This window comes from Macrobrachium nipponense, chromosome 29, assembly GCF_015104395.2.
Source record: "Macrobrachium nipponense isolate FS-2020 chromosome 29, ASM1510439v2, whole genome shotgun sequence".
Classification (NCBI taxonomy): Eukaryota; Metazoa; Arthropoda; class Malacostraca; order Decapoda; family Palaemonidae; genus Macrobrachium; species Macrobrachium nipponense.
Genome location: NC_061092.1, coordinates 4385260 through 4410500, shown reverse-complemented (window position 1 = coordinate 4410500; position 25241 = coordinate 4385260). Strand labels below are relative to the sequence as shown.

At 44.9% G+C, this 25241-nt stretch overlaps 1 long non-coding RNA gene across 3 annotated transcripts in view; it reads left to right on the top strand.

Annotated features, from left to right (window-relative positions):
* Positions 1–25241, top strand: part of LOC135206053 (uncharacterized) — a 77929-nt gene that overhangs the window by 38346 nt on the left and 14342 nt on the right. The window lies entirely within an intron of this gene.

Sequence of the window (25241 nt, the reverse complement as noted above, 5' to 3'; positions counted from 1 at the left end):
TTAAGTGGAAAGTGTGATTGAGGGTGGGTTTGGTAGCCAGACAGGTTAAGTTTATGTGGGGAGGTTACTTGTTTTTTGTGATCCCGCCACAGCATGAATACTCCGGACCTTAATTAATGCTAAAGAAAATGGTCATAGAAAACGCCAGCACTTTGAAGGGGAACTAAATAATTGGAACTAATGGCGACAGGCTGTCTGCTCCACTGACAGCCAGTAGTGAATAATCAACTCAATAATTTATGCTGGAGCAGCTGATGCGTGTGGTCTTTTTATCGCCAGGGGAACGTAGCGTTGCTTACTGTTGCTGTTGTGTTACAGAACTCATTGCAAGGGCCGAGTAAAATTCCAAGCCGAATTTTGGTATAGGCCTAGAGGAACATAGTTGATAATTCTTCTTTGCGTCGTAATGTAATGATAGAAATCATTCATTAAGCATTTATGACAGTACATACTCATGGAAATTGGTGGACTGGAAAACCGAATTGGTTTTCATCTTATCAAGATGTTAAGTTAGCCACTCGAAGTTGAGAATTAGGGTTGCCACCTGTTCTGTAAAATACAGATTCGTTCTGTATTTAAGAGTGAGATGCTGCGTTCTGTATTGAACCAATACAGAATGCCATTTGTTCTGTATTTGGCTGTCAGAACATTATTATTTTAAAATTACATTGGTGTATTTTTCAATCAATCTTGCCAGACTGCAAAATTGCCAGCTTCAACGGGTTATGTTGAAAGGATATTCTCAATTATGCAAAACAAGTGGACTGACACCAGGAATAGGTGCTCCATTGAGCTCATTAAATCCGAACTCCTTGTAACCCTTAATCTCGAACAGAGTTGTGTTGACTTTCTCACAACCATTGAGCAGGATAAAAGGCTTCTTGATGCAGGAAGGAGAAACGCAAAATATTCATGTAAAAGTAGGAATCCTGGGAATGACCAACATGCTTGGTGTATTTCCTTGATTCACTGAAAATTTGTATCATGTTACTTTTAAATGGCTATTTGTATTGTAGTTCAGCAGTGGGAATGAATCCTGTATTTTCTTTTGTATATTACTGAAAGAATAAAATAAACTTGAAGGTATATAATATAATATAATATATTTTTTCATTGTTTCACAGAATGTCATTTTGTTTTGAATTTCTATAGACTTGTCAGTTGTCACTTCAGTGATAATTGACAACCTCAGAAGCAAACTTCTAGTCCTCATCAAATATGAAACATGTCTTCCTCACCCTCATGTTAGCTGCACAAAGGCTTAGAATGGTCCAGAAATAGGACACATTTCAAAAATTTTCTTGGGAGCTCACAGCACGACCCGAAACCCAGCTAAAAGACTTGCTCCATCGCCATAACTTTTCCTCCTTATACCACTCCCGGTATATGTCCTGTATTTTTCTGAGCTCAAGGTGGCAACCCTATTTGAGATTGTCTATGATTGAGTGTATGTACGTAAGTACGTAGCTGCAACCAAGTGCGCAGTTGCGTAAGCTGTTCGAGACGAGTACGGCAACGTTGAGGGGAAACGAATGTATCTCCCCTTATATTCATTTGAAATGACGTATTTCTCCCTTGTAAAAGGTATGCACTTGTCGTAGTTTATAATGTATATGTGGCCATAACATTTGGTAGTGTTTCTTTATACTTTTACTTTGATATAACTGCCAATTGCCAAGAATTGTAATAGTACTGTTACATAAGTTGCACCATGTTGATCTTGCAGGTTGTTGCAATTGTACCATCAATTAAATGTAGGCTAAGATGTGAATTAGTCTTCCATATGTTTATAAAAATGTCAGTTCTAGAGTACATTCCACCCATTTTATGCATATAAAGTCAGGCTAAGTGCGATGTGTAACAGTAAAGTTAGGCATGAGTAGCTTAGCCTAAAGGCCTAACGACTGCATGCTCTTTGGCACGAGATTGCCATCCTAAATGGACTGTTTGTATTACAGGGAACCAGTATAGGGGCCCAGTGCAAAAACCAGGGTAATTCTAAGCCCACATTCCGCGGTACAGTAGACTATGGCAATTAACGTTTTCCTATGTTATTTTACCTGCTGAACAAGAATTTAAAGTAATATTTATCTGGTCGACTGTAATTAAACCGTAATTTACCTATGAAGACGGTAAATTTAAAGGAGAGCTCCGTCTTGTTTGCAGAAGAATATATATTTTTCCGATGTATTTTTTATTGATTATGCTTAAACTGATCATTAATATTGGTGGCATCAAGCAATTACACCCTTGTTCCCATCTAACAATCTTGGGGGACCCCAGTGGGAACCGGGGTTTTTAGGTGGGGGGGAGCAGGAGAAAAGTGATTTCCAGGGCACTACCTGGTAATTGTAAGCCCTCATTCCGCGGTAAGGTAGACTATGGCAGTTGACGTTTTCTTACGTTATTTTACTTACTGAACCTTCTTCAGAGGTAAATTACGGTTTAATTACAGTCGACCGAATAAATATTATTTTAAATTCTTGTTCAGCAAGTAAAATAACATAGGAAAATGTTAATTGCCATAGTCTTCTGTACCGCGGAATGCGGGCTTAGAATTACCCTGTATATATCCGCATCAGAGCCTTTTATTTTCTCCTTTGTTTTATAATCATGCATTTTGCAAAGTAATGTTAATGTAGCTTATGTAATAGCCTATTTGGACATCGTTAGCCTATACCTAGCTAGTAGCTAGTGAAAAGCCTACATACCTAGGCCTAGGGTACAAATACAATCTTGGCAGATAGTGAATCGACCTAAATTAGTTTCTGGTTGCCTACTCTGCTCGTGTTTTGCTCCTGATTGCTTATTCTACAGGTATTTTTTGCCATTTTTCTGTGGGAAACCAACCGCTCCCCCCCCCCCCCCCCCCCCTCCCCTCATGGGAACTCGAGGCTAGGTTGCATAGGATATAGGCCTAGTGGGGAACTTGAAATTTTGGCGATGGGAAACCCCAAAGGGCAACCCTTTAAAAAAACAGATGGAGGTTAGTAGATTTAATAAATAGGGTAGAATACTGAATGGCCACCTGGTGGCCGCCACTACCATAGCTTGACCACCTTCCCGAAAATCAGAAGTGATGGCCTTAATAGTTATTGACTTGAGAGAAAAAGTTTACTTCGAGAGGAAAGTAGAGGTCTCGAGGCGTTGCTTCGATGGACGCTAGCTCTTGACTAATGTCTATCCCGGGTTACAGGACGTGTCAAAGTACTTTTCCGGGAAGGTGGTCATGCTACTATAGAGGCTGGCCATTCGGTATTTTACCCTATCCATATATTTGTGAATGGTGTTTATAGTACCATAGAATGTTGAACAATACATTTGAGACCTAATAATTATCTCATAGGTACTATACTTTCATGCCATTGTGTGTTGTGCAAAGGTAACACTATCTATTGATCCTAAATTATATGACAACGTTGACGGTTACATAATACTCAACGCTTTCCATATTGTTCCTGAAAATCATATTGATAGTTGCTAAAAATGTAGTTACGGTTTGTAGGACATGCTGGCTCTATTATGTGATGGTAAAATTGTAATGGGGTAAAAAACCGCATGGTACAGGGGTGGACCATGTACGATCAATGTGTACAACCCCAAGAAAAGTACATTATAACGCGTCCTGACACCGGAGTAGAGGTCTTTAGCTCCGCTTCTTACCAACAAGAAGTCGGGTCTGATGCCCATCTCCGATGTCAGGATGCGTTATAATGTACTTTTTTTGGGGTTGTACACATTGATCGTACATGGTCCACTCCTGTACCATGCGGTTTTTTACCCTATGTTTCAGGCGATTTAGTCTACCATTCTGATTGTTGGCAGGCAGCTCCAAGTATCTTTTTTTCTAGATACGTTAAACAGTGTAGTATTCAATTTTCATAGCATTGGTAACTATTATTTAGGATGTTGTCAGAATATATCTTGATTTACTATTCTGGCACAAAGACAAAAGGAGGGAGCCTGCTGAAGTTTTCCTTCTTTCTAAGGTAAAATGGATGTTGATACTTGACTTTGCAATTACGTATTAAAATGTAGTTTGTTCATGAAACTTACCTGACAGATATATATATAGCTGTATTCTCCGAAGTCCGACAGAATTTCAAAACTCGCGGCACACGCAGTGGGCGGCCAGGTGGTAGTACCCATTCCCGCCGCTGGGAGGCGGATATCAGGAACCATTCCCATTTTCTATTCATATTTTTTCTGTCGCCGGTCGGTAAACACCTGTTTACAGACCTCCGCCCAGGATTTTTGGATTTGACTCGTTCTAAGTATCTGGATTGACTTTTGGTTTTGACTCTGGATTGTTGGATTGGCATACGCGATAGTGGACTGTTTTTTTATTTTGGATTGGCTTTTCTGTGAACGTGATGTCGGGATCAAGTTCAGTGAGCTTCAGAGTGTGTGTGAGGAGTGATTGCAAGGTGAGGCTACCGAAATCATCGGTAGACCCCCACACAGTATGTATGGGGTGTAGGGGGCATGTTTGTTTGTTGGATGATCGATGCATTGAATGCAAAAGTTTGACTGAGGATGGATGGAAGGTGTATGAGTCCTATCGGCGTAAGTTGGAGCGCGATAGGATCAGGAGGTCTTCCTCCAAGAGCGGTTCTACGAAAGGTAAGGGAAGTAACATTTCTTCTATTTTAACACCAGTAGAATTTGCTTCACCTAATCCTGTTGTTGCCTGAGGGCCCTGGTTCTGTGTCTGGAGAAGGTAATACCCTTTCTCTGATTCTAGAGTCGTTACGCACTCTAGAGTCCAAAGTGTTGGCCCTAGAAAACGGCTCAAGTAAAGTGTGTGATCGTGCCCCTAGTGTTGTGGAGGGGGCGTCAGATCGGCCCCATAATGCCTCTAGGCCTAGACCTCTATCGGACTCCCAGGACTCAGGGAGTGGGTATGTCGAAAGCCGCAAGAGGGTTACGGGGGCTCCCCACCGATCTGGCGTCCCTTCGGCAGGACCTGTTGTTAGTTCCAGGCTGCCAAGGGAGCGTGCTCAGGCTCGCATCCTTAAGGACTGTTTTTTCGTCCTCCGAGGCACCCTCCACGCACAAGGGGTGGAGCGCTCGGAGAGACTCGCGTCCGTTGAAAAGGACTTTTCCGAGGGAGGACGCTTACGTCCCCTCTCTCCGTTATCGTTGTGGTCTTCGCCTGCGTCGTATGACGCGTTTCCTCCACAGAAGAGAGGTTAGGACGTCGTCCGAGGATGACGCTGAGAAGCGCTTCTCTCGCGCCTCGGAGAGGCAGGTTGCTGTACCTGTGAGAAGGAAGGAGGCGTCCCCTCGCCCCTCGTCTTCTCGCAGGCGCAGCCCTTCACCTCCTCTTGTTTCTTCGCCAACGAAGAATATTCTTGTGTCTCTTCAAGACCAATTGTCGGCTTTAATGGCTCAGAAGACTCGCCCAGCAGCAGTTGAGCCTAAACGTAGGAAGGACGCTAGAAGACTGCCCATGTCAAAGGAGGACGAGGCAGTCCCCTTCTCCGTCTCCTCGTTCGTTCGTCTGTCTCCGCTTGCTTCTCCTTCGGAGCTTCCTCGTTCTCGTTATACGGGTAGGAAGTCTCGTGGACAGGACGCTTTTCTTCCCTCTCGACGTCCTGATCAGCCCGCGCGTCAGGACGCCTTTGAGGACGCTCGGCAGGACGCCTTGGAGGACGCTTTTGAGGATGCTCGGCAGGACGCTTTTGAAGACGCTCGTCGGGATGTTTTGCTTGACGCTTTGCCTGTTGAGAAGGCTTTCGAGAGCGCCCAGAAGGACGTTTTGAAAGCGAAAGCTGGACGCTTGAGCGGAAAGCGTAAGGACGCTCCTCTAGAGCGAGTAAGAGTAGCCTCTCTTGACGCTCAGCGCGGTCAAGACGCTCTTCGTTCTTCGAGCTCTAAGGATCGACAGAAGGTCGGTCGCTTTGAAGAGGCTGATTTCAGTCATCCTCGAAAGCCTTTGTTGAAGGCTAGACCCGTTGGGTGCACGCCCTCTCCAGAGGTGCAATCTCCTTTGCCTCTTAGGGAGGAAGGAGAGCTTAGTAGTCCGGCGGACTCAGTTGAGGAGGAACAGCCTTCAGTTTCGTCTGTGTCCGATTACAAGGTGCTGGTTCGACTGTTACGCTCTTCTTTTGGTGAGAAGTTCCAGCCTGCAGCTCCCAAGTCTCCACCCTCTCAGTTTTCGTCATCTAAGTCGTGCAAGGTTCCGGAGTTTGTGGAAATGAAAACTTCTTTGTCCATTAAGAGAGCGTTCAAGAAGTTGCAGGATTGGATGGAACGTCGGAAGGATCAGGGCAAGTCGACTTTCGCCCTTCCTCCTTCAAGACTCAGTGGGAAAGGCGGCATCTGGTATGAGACAATGGAGAAGTAGGAGTTAAGATCCCGTCGTCTTCCCAAGGGGACTTTGCTAGTCTGGTCGATGCACAGAAGAGGTCTCTTTTATCGACCGCTAAGATTTCGTGGACGCCAATGGAGATTGACCATCACATGAAAGGTCTGTTAAGGACTCTGGAAGTCTTTAACTTTCTAGACTGGTGCTTGGGAGTCCTGGATCTTCAATCTAGGAGTCCTGACTCGAGTCTGGGGGAGCTGTCCAATGTGTTATCCTGCATGGACAAGGCCGTCAGGGATGGTTCGGAAGAGTTAGTGTCTCATTTCGGCACTGCTTTTCTCAAGAAGAGAGCGCTTTTCTGCAACTTTACAGCTAGGTCTGTTTCTACATCGCAGAAAGCGGAGCTTCTCTTTGCGCCTCTTTCGAGCCATCTCTTCCCCCAGGCTATGGTAAAGGACCTGGCAGTGAGCCTACAGGAGAAGGCTACCCAGGACCTCTTGGCCCAGTCTTCAAGACGTCCCGCAGTCCCTACCACGTCGTCTTTTGGACGACCACCTAGGAAGGTTAAACCCTTTCGTGGCGCTCCTCCCTCGAGAGCTGCTCCTCGAGGGAGAGGGCTTGCAAGAGGAAGAGGTTCCTTCAAACCTAAATCCTCTAAGTGAGAAGATAGTCCTTCAGATGCCGGTCGGAGCCAGGCTAAAGTTCTTTGGGGGGGCGTGGAGAGAGAGAGATACAGATGCGTGGTCCCTCAAGATAGTGGAACAGGGGTACAAGATCCCCTTTTTGGACCCTCCTCCTCTATCCACAACTCCCAGAGATCTTTCCCTGTCATACCAAGGGGAGAAACGTCAGGTTCTTTTAGATCTTTTAGATCAAATGATCAAGAAAAGAGCGGTGGAACCGGTCTTAGACCTGGGGCCACCAGGATATTACAACAGACTTTTCCTGGTACCAAAGCATGTCGTGGGGGTGGCGTCCAGTCTTGGACGTAAGCAGCCTGAATCTTTTCATAGAAAAGAAAAAATTCAAGATGGAAACGCCTCAGTCGGTTCTAGGAGCCTTAAGACCGGGCGACTGGATGGTGTCCTTGGACCTACAGGACGCATACTTTCACGTGCCTATCCACCCTCTTTCAAGAAAGTTTCTGAGGTTTATGTTAAGGGACAAAGTTTGGCAATTCCAAGCCCTTTGTTCGGTTTAAGCATGGCTCCGATGGTATTTACCATGCTCATGAAGAACGTAGCGAGATGGTTACATTCTGCAGGAATAAGAGTGTCCCTGTATCTCGACGATTGGCTTATCAGAGCATCGTCAGAAGAGAGGTGTCTGAAGGACCTTCACTTCACGTTAGCCTTGGCAAGGTCCCTGGGACTTCTGGTCAACCTCGAAAAGTTGCATCTGACCCCAACACAGTCCATCGTGTATCTGGGGATTCAGATGGATTCAGTGGCTTTTCGAGCGTTTCCGTCCCAGGAACGACAGCTGCAAGGCTTAGAGAGAGTTTCGGCCTTCCTGGGGAAGGAAGCTTGCTCGGCGAGGGAGTGGATGAGTGCTGGGGACCATTTCCTTGCTGGAAAAGTTTGTTTCCCTGGGAAGACTACACCTCAGGCCTCTCCAGTTTTTCTTAGCAGAAGAATGGAGAGTCAAAGAGGATCTGGATGCGACCTTTTTGATCACCAAATCGGTGAAGAACCATCTAAGATGGTGGTTAGATCCTCGGAAGTTTCGAGAGGGGTTGTCCCTAAAGCTTCTGAGCCCCGACCTAGTGTTGTTTTCCGACGCCTCGGTGGTCCGGGATGGGGAAGCAACACTACGGAGGGGTGAGGAAGTGTCAGGCACCTGGAGGGGGGAACAGGTGTCCTGGCACATCAATGTGAAGGAACTAGCGGCGGTTTTCCTGGCGCTACAGTTCTTCCAGCAAAAGGTTGCAGAGAAAGTTGTCCAAGTCAACTCGGACAACACCACAGCCCTTGCGTACCTAAAGAATCAGGGAGGTACACACTCCCGTCCTCTATTTTACTTAGCGAGGGAGATTCTGCTGTGGGCAGATGCGAGGCGAATCAGGATCCTGACGAGATTTATCGCAGGAGTCCAGAACGTCAGAGCAGACCTTCTCAGCCGACAGGATCAGATCCTGCCGACGGAATGGACGTTGCACCAGGACGTCTGTCGAGAGCTATGGAGACTGTGGGGACGTCCATTAGTCGACCTATTTGCGACGTCGAGGACGAAGAGGTTGCCTCTTTATTGCTCCCCTGTGTTGGATCCGGGAGCAGTCGCTATAGACGTTCTGCTCTGGGACTGGACGAACCTGGACTTGTATGCCTTCCCGCCATTCAAGATCATGGGGGAAGTAGTAAGGAAGTTCGCGGCATCGGAGGGGACGAGGTTGACCCTGATCGCCCCGATGTGGCCCGCGAAGGAATGGTTCACGGAGGTAATGTCCTTCATCATAGACTTTCCGAGGACGTTGTCCTGGAGGAAAGATCTACTCAGACAGCCCCACTTCGCAAGATATCACCGAAACCTCTCCGCTCTGGGTCTGACTGCGTTCAGACTATCGAAAAGTTGGCCAGAGCGAGAGGTTTTTCTAAAGCAGCTGCGAAAGCGATCGCCAACGCAAGGAGGACTTCCTCGAGAGCTGTTTACCAGTCGAAGTGGGCTTCCTTCAGGGCATGGTGTAGAAAGGAGGGAATTTCCTCTTCCACTACCTCTGTGAGCCAGATAGCCGATTTCCTGCTATTTTTAAGAAATGTGCAGAAGCTGGCAGTCCCGACCATCAAGGGATATAAGAGTATGCTGTCAGCAGTCTTCCGACACAGAGGCCTAGACCTTACTGACAACAGAGATCTTCACGATCTCCTGAGATCATTTGAGACTATCAAGATACCTCAGGCGAGGCCTCCTTCTTGGAACTTAGATTTAGTCCTTAGACTGTTTGATGTCGAGTCCTTTCGAGCCTCTCCATGAAGCGTCTCTTAGGAACTTGACGAAGAAGGCTCTTTTCCTAACGCTCTGGCTGAGGGCGGACGGAAGAGAGTTAGCGAAATTCAAGCCATTTGTAAGCGAGTGGGCTTCAAAGGTGACAATGCGGTCTGCTCTTTGAGTCCCACTTTCTTAGCAAAAAAATGAAAAACCCGTCTAACCCTTGGCCAAGGAGCTTTGAAATTAAGGGTATGACAAGCCTTGTGGGCCAAGAACCTGAGAGAGCCCTGTGCCCTGTCAGGGCTCTAAAGTTTTATGTCCACAAGACAAAGGAGGTACGAGGTCCCTCAGATAATCTGTGTTCGGTTAAACGGCCCGATATACCATTATCCAAGAATGCTTTGGCGTTCTTTCTGAGGGACGTGATTAAAGAGGCTCATTCGTCTTACCAGAAGACCGATTTGAGCCTCTTGCGAGTGAAAGCTCACGAGGTCAGAGCTGTCGCAACCTCGCTTGCCTTCCAAAGGAACATGTCGATCAAGGACATCCTTGACGCCACCTTTTGGAGGAGCAATTCAGTATTTGCCTCACACTACTTGAGAGATGTGAGAACGATATACGAGGACTGTTGTTCTCTTGGGCCATACGTTTCTGCAGACACAGTCTTGGGGGCTGAAGGTAGCTCTCTCCCTATCCCTTAGTTAGGTTTTAGGTTAGTTTTAGTTGTTGTGTTTTTTGGTTCTGGTGAGTCTTTGGTGAAGACCTCCCATCTCTTAGCTTAGTGTTAGGGGTCTTGGATAGTTGGTCAGGTGGTGGTCAGTTGCTTTCGTTTGCCCTCATATGTATGGCTCTATGCTCTTGTCACGTTGAGGTCACGTCCCCGTTGACAGAGCATCCAGAGCGCACCAGCACTACAGGTCTCCACCTGTCTGGCAACTCTGATTAAGCACAAGCAGGCTCAAGTGACAGTAATCACAGAGTCTACTTTGCTAACAGGTGAGGAACCAAGGTATACATCATCTACTTAATTTAAGTTTCCTACAAATCCTATTCTGTCTCTTCCCACCATCCGAAGGTGGGATTCAGCTATATATATATCTGTCAGGTAAGTTTCATGAACAAAATGTTATTGTTATAATACAATTAAGTTTGTTCATACTTACCTGGCAGATATATATAATTAAGTGCCCACCCACCTCCCCTCAGGAGACAGTGGCACTGATAAAATATGAATAGAAAATGGGAATGGTTCCTGATATCCGCCTCCCAGCGGCGGGAATGGGTACTACCACCTGGCCGCCCACTGCGTGTGCCGCGAGTTTTGAAATTCTGTCGGACTTCGGAGAATACAGCTATATATATATCTGCCAGGTAAGTATGAACAAACTTAATTGTATTATAACAATAACATTTTTGCTATGCAATTTCAGGAGCAGAATTTATGCTGCTGAAGAATTCCACCTTACTTGGAGTTTTAATGGATAACTTATACCCTTGGGCTTAGTCTACCTTTACTTTTATTGGAAGTGACCCTCTAGTCATCACTCGCTGCCCCTACTGTAGTGGCCATGCCTTGATGGCCCTTGTAAAGCTCCAGTTGGTGGGCTATTTTCTGAGGGACTTCTTCAAGACTTGGAGAACTCCATAAAAAAATAATTCAGAAAACTGTGGCAAAGAGGAGAGTTTTGGCAAGGCAAGATTTCCTTGGGGTTATTGTAGCTTGTCAGAAGTCCATTTGATTTCATGCTTTAAGGAATAACTTTGAAAACTATGACTTCAGAAACAAAATTCCACCCATAAAATAATATCAACCTAAAAAAGGGTGAATACAATACTCCTATCTTTCAGAAAGGTCTTTTTAAAAGGTAAATGAAAGCATGAGAAAAGTCAGCATCCAAAAACTTTTACTGTTGCTCATTGAATCTGGAATTTGTGCGTAAGAATTGTATTGTAAGTCATTATCAACTCTTGGTTCCATGCCATGTGCACTGTATCAGGAAGATTCTCTCTAAACAAGACAGCAATATTCATATACTGATTGATACTTTTAAAAGTATTCCATAACATGAAGATGAGATATGGCCAAAAAGTCTCCTTTGATAGGCTAAAACTGAGGAGACATCCTGGAAAAGCCCCATAAGGATAGTGGCCGTTCGAATTTGGTGGGAGATGTAATTAACTGCAGGTGAAGGCCTTAATTATTCGGTGTAACAATTTTTCACCTTAGTTGCTCTGAGATGGGTAATGTTAGTGTAGTGAGAGATTTTTGATACCTCGGGTGCATAAGAACTAATAGAGAAATTCTTGTTAGAGGGAAAGGCAAGGCCTTGGTGGTGAATATGTTACTTTTGCAGTAGATCAACATGAAGCTGATATCGAGAAGGCAGTAAAGAAAAAATTAAAAATAACAAAAGCCTATGTACAGTGGAAAGAGCTTGCTGATCAGCCAGTACATAAGACTATCAGATGTGGTTTACAGTGGCTGGAAAATGGACAAATATCAGATTGAGACAGTATTTGGCCAACAATGAGGTTGGGAGAGGAGTAGTCAGTTGGGAAAAACAGTATATAGGGGAGTAGCAGGATGAAGATTACTAGTTTGAATGCCCGAAAAATTATGAAGTAATGACATGAATGGAAATTTCATCAGACCACTGCTGAGGATCCATGTCCATTGTGCAGTCAAAACCTTATCATATTTTTAAAAGTGGTCATGAGCAAGAAAGACTTTAAATGACAGAGGGTACTAAAGGTTCAAACTTGTCTCGGTGACCTGAATTTACTTTAGCAGGACATTTATACATGGCGGACTATCAGAATTACCCCACCACCATTACCCAGTTCTTCCTTGCCCCACATGGGCTCCAGAGTGTGAAATCAGAGGAGGGTAGAAGATCATTCCCAACAGCCCGCTGTAACCCATAAGATGCTGTAAACCGCTTTAATAATGGAAATAAATATATGGCGCTTATGGTAAAATGCAAAACCGCTTAGGGCAAAATGTAAAACCGCTTAGGGCGCTGTGAGCCAAGCTCCGAAAATCAAAAAGCTGGAACCCGGGAACTGCCTGTAATGGAAAAGCAGATTAGAGGCAATGCTGTTGAGGTAGTGGTGCATTTTACCATTCCAGCCTTGTCAGTCTTTTTGTTCATGACACTTACCTGTCAGATATATATATAGAGCTGTATTCTCCGAAGTCCGACAGAATTTCAAAACTCCCGGCAAACGCAGTGGTCGGCCAGGTGGTTAGTACCCATTCCCGCCGCTGGGAGGCGGGTGTCAGGAACCATTCCCATTTTCTGTTCAGATTTTTCTCTGTCGCCGGTCGGTAAACAACTGTTTACAGACCTCCGCCTAGGATTTTGGAAAACTCTTTGTTCACTTGAGTATTTGATTGTCTCTTGGTTTTTGAAACTTGCTCGGTGGATTGGCATACGCGATTGTGGTTTTTCTTTGGATTTGGTTTTGGATTTCTCTAATATGTCTGGATCTTCTGCAACTAGTTTTAGAGTGTGTACTGTGCTAGAGTGTAAGGTGAGGCTACCGAAAGCTTCGGTGGATCCTCATACAGTATGCACAAAATGTAGAGATCATATTTGTTTGATGAATGATAGGTGTAAAGAGTGTGAAAGGTTGACCGAAAATGAATGGAAGACTTATGATTCGTATGTTCGTAAGCTTGAAAGGGATAGAATCAGAAGATCTTCCTCCAGAAGTGCTTCTGTGAAAAGTAAGGGTAGTAATTCGCATTCTAACCTTCCTGTAGAGGTTGTTACATCTAACCCTGTGTATTTGCCTTCGGGCAATGAAGTTATTGCTTCAGAAGGTATTGCTTCTTCCCCTTTCATCATGGAGTCGATTCGTGCACTAGAATCGAAAGTGAGTGCATTGAAGACCACAGTGAAGTGTAGTGGAAACATTAGTGCCCCTAGTGTAGTGGAGGGGGCGTCAGATCGGTCCCATAGTGCCTCTAGGAATAGACCTCTGTCGGACTCCCAGGACTCAGGGAATGGACATGTCGAAAACCGAAGGAGGGCTACGGGAAATTCCCACCGGTCTGGCGTCCCTTCAGCAGATCCTGTGGACGCTTCCCAGGCTGCCGAAGCGTATGTGAATCGAGCACGGAGATATTGAAGGAGTGCTTTTCTTCCTCTGAGGCGTCCTCTCCTTGCCGGGGATGGAGCTCTCAGAGGGCCTCTCACGAGGAGAACGAGTTTGACACTAGGTGCCGCACAGGCAGCCAGCGTCTTTCTCGTCCTCTTAGGAGAGGTTTTAAGGAAGTGGACGCTTCACGTCCTACTTCTCGTCCTGTTCTTTCATCATCACCCGAACACTTCGAAGAATTGATGCCTAAGAAGAGAGGCAGGACGTCTTCTGATGAGGACACTTTTGAGAACTATCATCGTCTTAGAGTTCAAAGGAAGAAGAGGGCTCCAACTCGCCCTTCTTCGCATATGATGAGTCCTTCTCCTGAACGTGGAACTTCACCGTCTAATGAAACTCGTATGCAATTGCGTCAACGATTGTCGGCTTTCTTCGCAAGGGGAGAAGAGGAGCCCCAAAGACGTAGGAAGGATCTTTGGCTTCCTATTAAGAGATCGAAACAACCCTTGTTGGCTTCGCCTCGTTCCTTAGCCTCCCCTTCGTCGTCCTCTTCTGGATCCTTCAGACTCGACCGAGAACACGCAAGTGTTTCCGGAGAGAGAGTTTCCAGAAGTGGGAAATGCGGACAGAAGCGGTTAGGTGTCGCACAGGTGCCCTCGCTTTTGTCAGGAGGATGAGAACGATCAAGAGAAGCCTCGTACCGACGTTCGCCGGACTTCTGCATCACTCTATCAGGAGAGAGCCTACCAACGCCAGAAGTATCAAGGCATTCGAGAAGACTCTAAAAGTCAAAGAGAGCAATGTTTAGATTATGTTTCGGATCTTACCCCTCAAGAAAGAGAAGTACTGTATAAATATCGACGGGAGGCTCGTGCTTTAGAATATGATAACTTGCGACGCTTAAAAAGAGATCGTAAGACTCACCAGGACGCTCGAGAGGACGCCCCGATACAAGTTAAGCGTCCTAAGCGAAGTTTGAAAGACGCTCGACGTCCATTAGAACATGTCCTGCTTTAGGACGCTTCTTTGATGGATAAATGTCTTATAGACATTAGAGTCCAGCGGGATCGGTAGCTTTCATTGGCAGACGGGCGACTTCCTGCGAGTCCTAAGTCTTGCTCCCTTATCAAGGGCGCTCGCGATGACGATAGACACCCGACTAATCGGGATTCTCGGAAAGAGAAACGTACTCAACTGAGAGAAGATCGACAAGAATCCCACAAAGAGGCTTTTGAAGAACCTTTGCCTCTAATGACTTCGAAAGACAAGGCTTTACAAGAGAGTCTTAAGTTTTCAAAGACAACAGCGGATCATTCGCGCATTGTCTCGTCTATTCCTTCAGCGGATAGAAACTCCCCCTTTTTACGAACAGAGCCCTCAAAGGAGAACCGCTTCTTGTTTAGCTAAGAAAACTTCGGACCGTCAAGATCAAGGAGAGTCTTCTAACGATACGCATCCTGCGAAGAGAAAAGAGCCTTCAGAAGCATCTACGGATTATAGCACGTTAACGCGCTTACTGAAGGTGGAATTGTTTTCGGAAAAATTTAACCAAGCCGCCCCAGTTCCTCTCTCACCGCCATCGCAACTATCCTCATCCAAGACGAGAAAAGCTCCGGGTTTTGTTAGGATGGCTGCTTCGCTTTCTACTAAAAGAGCGTTGAAGAGGATGAATGATTGGATGGAATCAAGGAAGACGAAAGGAAAGACGTCCTTTGCGCTTCCTCCAGCTAAGCTAAACGGGAGAGCCGGTATATGGTATGAGACCGGAGAAGAAACAGGGTTGAGACTTCCTTTGTCTGCGCAAGGTGACTTCTCAAACCTGGTCGAAGCACCGAGAAGATCTTACCTGTCCTCGGCTAAGGTTTCATGGACTATGCCGGAAATAGATCACCATCTAAAAGGACTGTACAGGACGTTTGGAAGTATTTAACTTCCTAGACTGGTGCTTAGGAGCTTTAGGTCTGCAAGCTAAGAGCCCAGAATCATTGTCATTAGAAGAATTATCGAGCGTCCTGTCATGTATGGACATGCAGTAAGGGGGGGGGGGGGATGGCTCAGATGAGTTAGCTGCCCACTTTACTACAGGAATATTAAAGAAACGAGGCGCTTTTCTGCAGTTTACTGCTAAATCAGTTTCTCCTACGCAGAAAGCGGAGTTATTATTCGCCCTCTTCTTCCCATCTTTTTTCCTCCTGAAATATGGAATAAAGGATTTATCTGTGAACCTGACCAAGAGAAAGCTACACAGGATTTGCTGTCTCAATCCTCTAGACTTCCCTGCGGCGCAATCATCTTCTCGAGTAGCTCAGGTACCAAAGAAGAATTTTAAGCCCTTTCGTGGCAGAGCACCATCAAGAGCTTCTACACGAGGAAGGGGCTTTGCTAGAGGCAGAACCCCCGCAAAGCAAAAGGGGAAAGAAGTGACAACCTGCCCTTCAGGCACCGGTGGGAGGGAGACTTTCTCTCTTCGCAGAGGCTTGGAGAGCAAGGGGGACGGACACCTGGTCCCCTCAAGATTATAGAGAAGGGATACAAAATTCCCTTTCCTCCATCCGCCTCCGTTGAGCATGAAACCTATAGACCTGTCACCAGCTTATCAGCCGCAGAAGCAACAGATTCTACTTCGATTTTATTAGATCAAAATGATGAGAAAAGAGCCGTAGAACGAGTGCTCTTGACAGATTCCCCAGGCTTCTACAACAGGTTATTCCTGGTTCCGAAGCAGTCTGGGGGATGGAGGCCTGTCCTAGATGTCAGCAGTCTGAACCTTTTCGTGAAGTAAGAAAGCTTCAAAATGGAAACATCGCAATCGGTCCTGGGGGCCTTGAGACCAGGGGATTGGATGGTGTCATTAGATCTCCAAGACGCTTACTTCCATGTCCCCATCCATCCCCAGTCAGGAAGTTTCTCAGGTTCATTTTAAGAGGACAGGTCTTCCAGTTCAGAGCTCTATGCTTCGGACTGAGCACAGCTCCCATGATTTTCACTTTTCTCATGCGGAACGTGGCAAAGTGGCTTCACCTCTTGAAGATACGAGTCTCCCTTTACCTGGACGACTGGCTCATACGGTCGTCATCGAGAGCAAGGTGTCGGGAGGACCTTCAGACTACGTTACTTTTGGTTGCGAAATCTTTAGGCTCCTGATCAATTACGAAAAGTCCCATCTGACCCCAACACAGTCCATCGTGTATCTGGGGATTCAGATGGATTCAGTGGCTCGGGCTTTTCCGTCGCTAGAACGTCAGCGGAAAGGCTTAAAAGAAAAAGTGTCAGCCTTCTTGGAGAAGGAAACATGCTCGGCGAAGGAATGGATGAGTCTGCTGGGGACCATTTCTTCGCTGGAGAAGTTTGTTTCTCTAGGGAGACTACATCTCAGGCCCCTACAGTTTTTTCTAACAGAAAATTGGCAGGACAGACAAAACCTAGAGGAGAATTTGAGAATATCCCCGTTGGTCAAGAAACACCTAGAGTGGTGGCTCGATCCCACCAAGATGTCGAAAGGAGTGTCCCTCTGTCTTCAGAGCCCCCGACCTAGTGTTATTTACAGACGCGTCTATGACAGGCTGGGGAGCGCAACTCTGGGTGAAAGGAGGAAGTGTCAGGCCTTTGGAGAAAAGAACAGAAGCCTTGGCACATCAACCTCAAGGAGTTGGAGGCAATTCGCTTAGCACTTCTAGCCTTTCAAGAACGAGTCATAGGCCGAGTTGTCCAGATCAACGCGGACAGCACCACGGCCCTTTCTTATATCAAGAAACGGGGGGACACACTCGTTCTCTCTACAAGATAGCGAGAGAAATCCTGTTATGGTCAGAAGAGAGGAACATAACTCTCCTGACAAGATTTGTTTCAGGGGTCCAGAACGTCAGAGCAGACATTTTAAGCCGTGGAAATCAATTGATTTCAACAGAATGGACTCTGCACATAGAGGTCTGCCAACAGTTATGGAAACTATGGGGACGACCAATAGTGGACCTCTTCGCGACTTCGAAAACGAAGAGACTGCCTCTTTACAGTTCTCCGATCATCGACCCGGAAGCAGTAGCAGTAGACGCAATGCTTTGGGACTGGACGGGGATGGATGTATACGCCTTTCCCCCATTCAAACTTCTGGGAGGATTTTTTAACAAGGAGTATTTTCCGCCGTCGGAATTTTTTTTTTTTGGAAGTTATTCAGCGTTCGGAAGGAACAAGGATGACACATTGTCGCACCATTCTGGCCAGCAAGCATTGGTTCACAGAGGTCATGTCCCTACTATGGACTTCCCAAGAATCCTACCAGTAAGAACCGATCTTCTCAAACAGCCCCACTTCGAGAGATATCACCAAAACCCGTTCGCTCTGAGTCTGACTGCATTCAGACTATCAAGAAACTGGCAAGAGCGAGAGGGTTTTCAGGAGCGGTGGCAAAAGCTATCGCCACCGCGAGAAGAGCTTCCTCACAATCTGTCTACCCGTCTAAGTGGGCTGTTTTTAGAAGATGGTGTAGGAAAGAGGGCATTTCCTCCTTCAAGACCTCTGTGAGCCAAATCGCCGATTTCCTGTTCCATCTAAGGAATGTAAACAAGCTTGCAGTATCAACAATTAGAGGATACAAGAGTATGCTGTCAACAGTCTTCCGTCATAGAGGCCTAGATTTGATGAATGATAGGGATCTTCACGATCTTCTGAGATCCTTCGAAACATCAAAGGTTCCACAGGTTAAGACACCTTCGTGGAATTTGGACATAGTTCTAAAATCTTTAATGGCGAGTCCCTTTGAACCTTTGCATGAGGCTTCGCTGAAAGATTTAACGAAGGAGGCCCTCTTTCTAACCACCCTAGCCACTGCAAAGAGGGTGAGTGAGATTCAAGCAATTAGCAAAAATGTTGGATTTAGGGGACACAATGCAGTCTGTTCCTTGAGTCCTTCCTTTTTAGCTAAAAACGAAAATCCTTCCAATCCCTGGCCTAAGAACTTTGATATCAAGGGATTAGCAGGGATCGTTGGTCGAGAGCCAGAAAGAGTCCTGTGTCCTGTCAGAGCTCTAAAATTCTATCTGGATAGAACAAAACAAATTAGAGGTCAATCGGACAATCTTTGGTGTTCTGTGAAAAGACCTGATTTACCTATGTCTAAGAACGCCTTAGCGTTCTTCTTGAGAAGCACCATCAGGGAGGCCCATTCGTCCTGCCCAGATAGTGATCTGAAAATTCTGAAAGTCAATGCTCATGAAGTTAGAGCTGTCGCAACTTCGATGGCATTTCAGAAGAATATGGCGCTCAGCGATATTGTGAGCACCACATTTTGGCGAAGCAACTCTGTGTTCGCTTCACACTACCTCAGGGATGTGAAAGTGACATATGAGAACTGCTTTTCGCTTGGACCATACATATCAGCAGATTCAGTTTTGGGTACGGGAAGCGGCACGAATCCTATCCTTTAGAAAATGGATAGGTGTGCTTTTATTTTATGGTTGTTGGTTTTTTGGTTGTAGGGTCGACCGCTAGAGGCGGACTTCCCTTTATTTTAGCCTTAAAGTTTCGGGGACTAACTTTGCTAGGCTAGGTCAGGTGGTGGTTTTTTCTTTGCTTCGCTGCCCTTAAAGTATGGTCAATATGGTCTAGACACATTGTGGTCACGCCCCCGTTGTCAGATCATCTAGATCTCACCAGCTATACAGGTCACGTCCTTGCTGGAGACTCTAGTAAAGCAAAAGCAGACTTGGGTGACAGTAATCACGAAGTCAGCTACGCTAACAGGTAAGGAACCAAGATGTCTATCATCTGCATGTGAAATGTTAACAAAATCCTTTATTCTGTCCCCTCCCCCACCTCCAATGGTGGGAATCAGCTATATATATATCTGACAGGTAAGTGTCCTGAACAAAATGATATTGTTATGATACAATAAAGTTTGTTCATACTTACCTGGCAGATATATATAATCAAGTACCCGCCCAGCCTCCCCTCGGGGACTACACCCCAAGTAGGGCAGTGTTGATGAGATTAGGAGATTATCAGCTTATGTTAACTTTTAAAGTAATAGTATGTTGCTTTCAAGATTTGATGCTGGCGAGACTAATTATTTTAGACATACATTAAAAGTGTTGTCCCCTTGTTAGTTCAGACATTTTCATAATGTCCAGTAGCTTTGGGCCAGCAGTTAGCCAACTCCATCTTCTTTCAAATCTCACTTCGAGTGAGGCTACAAATGATAATAGCACCAGTTTGTTCATGGTGTGAATCCATATTGTGACTTATGTGTTTATTAATGACAACTATTCAGATTGTGATTCACTTGGGCAAAGAAGGCTTTAGAAGTGCATCTCTATGTTTAAATATATAGCACCAAAAGAAAGGCTTCATAACTTCATATGTTACTAGTCCCTCCTAGTACTTTGATGTAATCGCTTCAGCGTGCATAGGGACTGAACGACACAATTATGGTGTAGAAGCTACAGTTAACATGAGGAAACAGTTGTGTAGGAGAAAAAAATCACCCATCCCCTCCTTTTGAGTAAATAAGCAGTTGTATGAAACCTCTGCCCTCCAAACAGTAGTGAAATGTTAGGCCTGTATTTCAGAAAATTTTGAACTTCGTCTTAGGCTGACATCCTTGCTGCTTCATTGATTTTCTGTGATGCAGGTATCTTAACGTATTACATACTAGTCCTAGGATGTAGGCAGCCTTATTTTATAGGAAAAACAAGTAATGCACATACTTTAACGTTACCATAGTAGGCGCTCACCATTGTTTACATAGGCATAAATGCGAAAAAAACATTGATGTGTAATTTTAGACAAAATGAGCATTTAACTGGTGTAACTTGCATTAAAGAAAAAAAAAGTATCATGTAGTCTGAAGTTTAAATACTCAAATACTATGTTTGGTAAAGCATTAAGTTTTCATACATTCAACTTACCTGTCAGATATATGCATAGCTATCGACTCCGTCGTCCCCGACAGAAATTCGAATTTCGCGGCACACGCTACAGGTAGGTCAGGTGATCTACCGGCCTGCCGCTGGGTGGCAGGACTAGGAACCATTCCCGTTTTCTAATCAGATTCTCTCTGTCGCTGGGAATGTAAACATATGTTTACTTTCACTCCTGATTTGATTTTCGTGTTTCATCGCCATCGATCTTCTGGGCCAACTTTTACAGGGAAAGTACTGGATCGGGCGGTGGTTCGGCATACGCTTTTAATAACTTTTTAATAACTTTTAATGAATTAACTTCGAAGTTTTCGAAGAATAGAGGATGTGTAACTACCGAAGTTTTCGGTAGACAATTACATAGTTTGCAAGAAAGGGAAATATAAATATTTATTCATTGATAAAGTGTAATAAATGTTAGAATTTGATTGAGGAAAATAAGGTAACTTCCTATTTGAGGAAGTCAGAAAAACATAGAACTAGATATGTTTTTTTTTTTAGAAGCTTTAATAGCTCTCGTTCTGACGAGCAGTTAGAATATTAACAGTACTAGTAGTGTAGTTTCCTCATCACCTTCTTACTTCACAGAAACTACAAATTCATTTGCAATTTGAAGATAAAGGAATGTAGCTCAAGATACGAGCTATTATAAGGTAAGAAGTGATTATAGTGTTCCCCATTGCAATAGAGGGTGCGTCTGATCGGCTCTTGTCTCGCTCCCAGGCCTAGACCTCTTCCAAGCTCACAGGCCCAGAGGAGAAGGAATGTCGAAAGCCTTACGGAGGTTACAGAGAATCCCCACCGATCAGGCGTCCCCTCGGCAGGTTCTGTAGGACGTCCCAGACTGCCAGGGATAGCCATTGGAAAGGCATCCTAATTCAATGTGTTCCCCTTATTATTATCGTCTTGACGAATAAGGAGAAGAAACATTCAACGGCGTAGATTAAATGAAGATGCAAGATATCTCGTCTGGCTACTCGGAACCTCAGAGGAGACGGAGAAAGGAAGACATCATTCGATAACAGTTGCGGTAGAGGCATTGCCCTATCCGGGTTCATCCCCCCGTACAGTTGGACGGGGGGGGCTCTATCCCATGGGGGTTTGAAATAGTTATTTCAATAATTCCTCATCGGTACATGTATAATGAAAATATATCTATTCTGAGAAGAACGAATTAGATATTAAAGAATATTTGTTGATCGAATGAATTATATGGATCTCGTTAGTGATTACACATATATATATAACTTTTAAGCTTCTAGCTCCTTGGGCATGAAGCTCCGGACGGTAACGAGGCTCAATGCGCCTAAAGCGTCTGAAACAAGGCGCAAAGCGCCTGAAACGAGGCGCAAAGCACCTGAAGGGCCTGAATATAGGCGCAAAGCGCCTGAAGCACTATGAACCAGGATCTTCATCGGAAATGGAAGTCCTTCTCATTCAGAAGAAAGGAGGGCTATGTCGAAAATGGAAGTATTGTCGAATTCTAAGCAAGAAACAAATGTACAAGAGATCGGAACCTTCCGCACACAGAACCTTCCGCACAAGCGGAACCTTCCAGAAGGCGGAAGATTCCAGATTCAAATAACCTTCCAGATCGTACAGAACTTTCCAGGCGAGGATCGCCTTTCAGATGCTCGAATTTTCCAACAAGAAAAACTTTCAAGCGCGATACGTCTGCTAGGATCCTGGAGTATTCTGATCACGATACTCCTCCTAGGCGCCAGGAGTATCGTGATCGAACGCGATACTCCTGCCAGGTGCCAGGAGTCCGATCACGGATATCCTCCCGGCCCATGATTATTCGGAAGCATACTCCTGCCAGGCACCAGGTATTCCAGACGGCACGATACTCCTCCCAGGCGCCAGGAGTATTCGGTAACGTGATACTCCTACCAGGCGACAGGAGTATTCCGATCACGATACTCCTCCTAGAAAAGCGATACTTCTGCCAGGCGCCAGGAGTATTCGAGCACGATACTCCTACCAGGCCGCCAGGAGTATTCGGAGCGCGATACTCCTGCCAGGCGCCAGGACGTACGTATTCCGAGGACGAGGAGTATTCCGATCTCGATACTCCTCCCAGGCGCCAGGAGTATTCTAGGCAAGATACTCCTGCTTAGCGCCAGGCACTTTCTCCTACAAGAAGAGCCTGACAACCGCCAAGAGTCCTCCAGGCGAAAGGTGAAAAGACATTCGAGGCTTCTCCATGATAGGGACGGGGAGTTGTCGCACAGGCGGCTGTCGCCCTTGTCAGGATCGTCTTAATGCAATAAAGGAGGCAAGAGCAAGTTCGGCTTTTTCCAGGCAGGAGCAAGATGTAGCACAGGCTGCCGTAGCCCTTGTCAGGTTAGAGTCGGTACTGCTAAAAGCCCTTCACCTTTCGAAAGGAAGCGCTTCTCCTCCGGTTGCTCAATCTTCTCCCAACTTGAGGAATGGAAGATAGAGCAGAATTGTGAGAATTAGTTCAGTATTAGTAAGAGGATATTAAAATCATCCTCCTTCTAAAAAATAATGCAACCAACCATTCACAGAAAGAGGGCAATCGTTTGGTAAGTTGAACGAGATTCGTACGAGCTCTCATTCATTGATTAGAGGCTCTTCCCGATAAGAAAGGCGTAAAAATACGGACTTATCTCCAAGATAATAAAAGCTGGAGAGATTCTCTTCGTCCTCGGTTGTCATTTGCGATCTCTTTCGACTAATACTCATTCGGGATTATTGACGAAAAGAACGAAGAGAGTAAGATTTCCATTCTTTCTGCATTCGGAAAGGAAAGAATGTCCGTAGAAGACTTATTGTATACGACTACTGAATGACAAGTTCATATACGCATGACCATAGTTGCCTTTCTGGTTCGCTACAGAATTATCTATATCCTTACAGGATTTTCCCTAGTAAGGCTTCTTCGCTTAAAAGGTTTGTTACGACAGTACCTACTCAGCGTCGGTATTTAACAAAGGTTGTTTGGCTTAAATTTGCATTTGAGAGTTTTCTTAGACTCGAGAATAATTTTATTATATCCATTCATTGAAGGGAGTAACTGGCAATCAGGAAGAATGCAGCCAGGCAGTGAACGAGACGGCTGTAATTGTGAGCCAATCCAGTACCATCCGGTTCTCGTCGTGAACTGTTGGTTACATCTCTCTCTCCTAAGGATCGCAATGCTTCACCGTATATTCCCCCTACAATCAGGGACTTAACCGCGAATTGAGATGGATTTTTAGGCAAACATGAATAACATCGTATTCGTTTTGCTAAGGATCTCTCTCTGCCTCGGCGAGGAAAGAATGTAGTAGGAAATTCACCTTAAGATAACGGTACGGTTAAGCCTTATGCACACACCGTGGTTAATTACAGCGTTCCTACTATCCTTACAAGAGTTTCCTAGATGAATGCCTGTTTACCACAATGTGACGGTATTATAAATGATTTTAATTCGGCAGAGCACGATTTAACCTATTTGGAAACAGACACGGAACGTAACGATCCTTACCAGGTTCGATGCGGGATTTTGCACGTCCGTGAGAACCTTTTTTTGATCGACGATAACAACTGTTAACGTATGTTTAACATTTATTGGAAAGAGTTGTCAGACCCTGCGGAAAGTATTCACAGATCTCTTCGCAAGGCAGAAGATGAACGAGCTTCTTATTAGATTTGCCTTCCTTTTCCTCGAAACAAGAAGAGAGGTTAGTCAAGATACGCCATCTTTTAATTTGTTAAATAGGGGAATAAACTTTAGGTCTTTTTTCCCCTATTATATATATTCTTAAACAGATATTAAAATAAATGGGCGTCAAAGGAAGAAGATGAATGCATCATTTGGCAATAAAAAAGGTTGGATTCACAGAGGGTCACGTTTCTTCTTTCAGCATGTCGGAAGGTTTTTCTAAGAGAGTAGAGATTTTTATCGGAATCTATTATAAATATTGTGACCTGAAAAAACCTATCCACTCTGAGTCTGTCTGCGTGCGACTGACCAGAAGTAAATATGAAGATGAGAGGATTTTTCAAGGGAAGCTTGATAATTCCTTTAAATATGTTACAAACAAGAATTGCGGGCAGATCTTGCAGATGAAAGGGAAACTCCTCTTCCGAATACCTCTGTGAACCACATAATGGTTTTCTTCCTTTCAGAGGGAAGAATCACCTTGGTATTTTATGCTATCAATGAACACAGTAAAAAGATATACTCTGTCTCGACAAAGAATATTAGAGATAGTAGAGAATTAAGATCTTCGGGCAGGATCTTAATATCAATACCTCTATACGATAATAGTAAGAGATCTTATACTTAGAATGGGATCCTAATTTGGGCCTCAGAATTCCGTGTTCCGACAAGATGGAACTGCTCCTAATCAAATGTTTCTCTTTGGTCCTAAACGATCAAAAGGACAAGTGAAATTTTGGGCTTTAGAATCTGGAATCAAATTCTATGAAGACTCGGCAATGGGTTCTGGCCAGCATAGTATGTTTGGCAAAAGAACTAAAGCCTTTTATTCCTGGATCAACGCTTTCAGATAGAGGTTTCGTTGTCCGGGTAATGTATTGACATTGTCATCTACAGAAGAAGACAAGGTTTAAACGTTTACTGACAGAGTCTTTGGAACGCGATGAGGGCTCAAACTACTTCCCAAAAGGGTCAGAGAGATACATTCAAGAGCTAGAAATCAGGAGTCCTACCAATTTCAGCTCAGAATCTCTTTAAGCTTCCAGGCTCCTTCCCTTCCTTCGGGCAAGGATAGGGAAGCTTCTGCAACGAGAAAACTCATCACATTTAGGAGGAGAACTCGTTAGCAACGGAAGTATTCAATAACGATCCTCCTCGGAGGAAGACTTGTCTCTCGGACTTTTAGATTTCCTATCGTCTACTGGATGTAGCTGACTAAATTTTGATGAATGTGCAGAGCAATTAGCGTCTTTGGTAGGAGTACTTTCTAAAGAGCCTACTCGTAAAAAGGATGACAGGCTTCCGATTAAGAGATCCA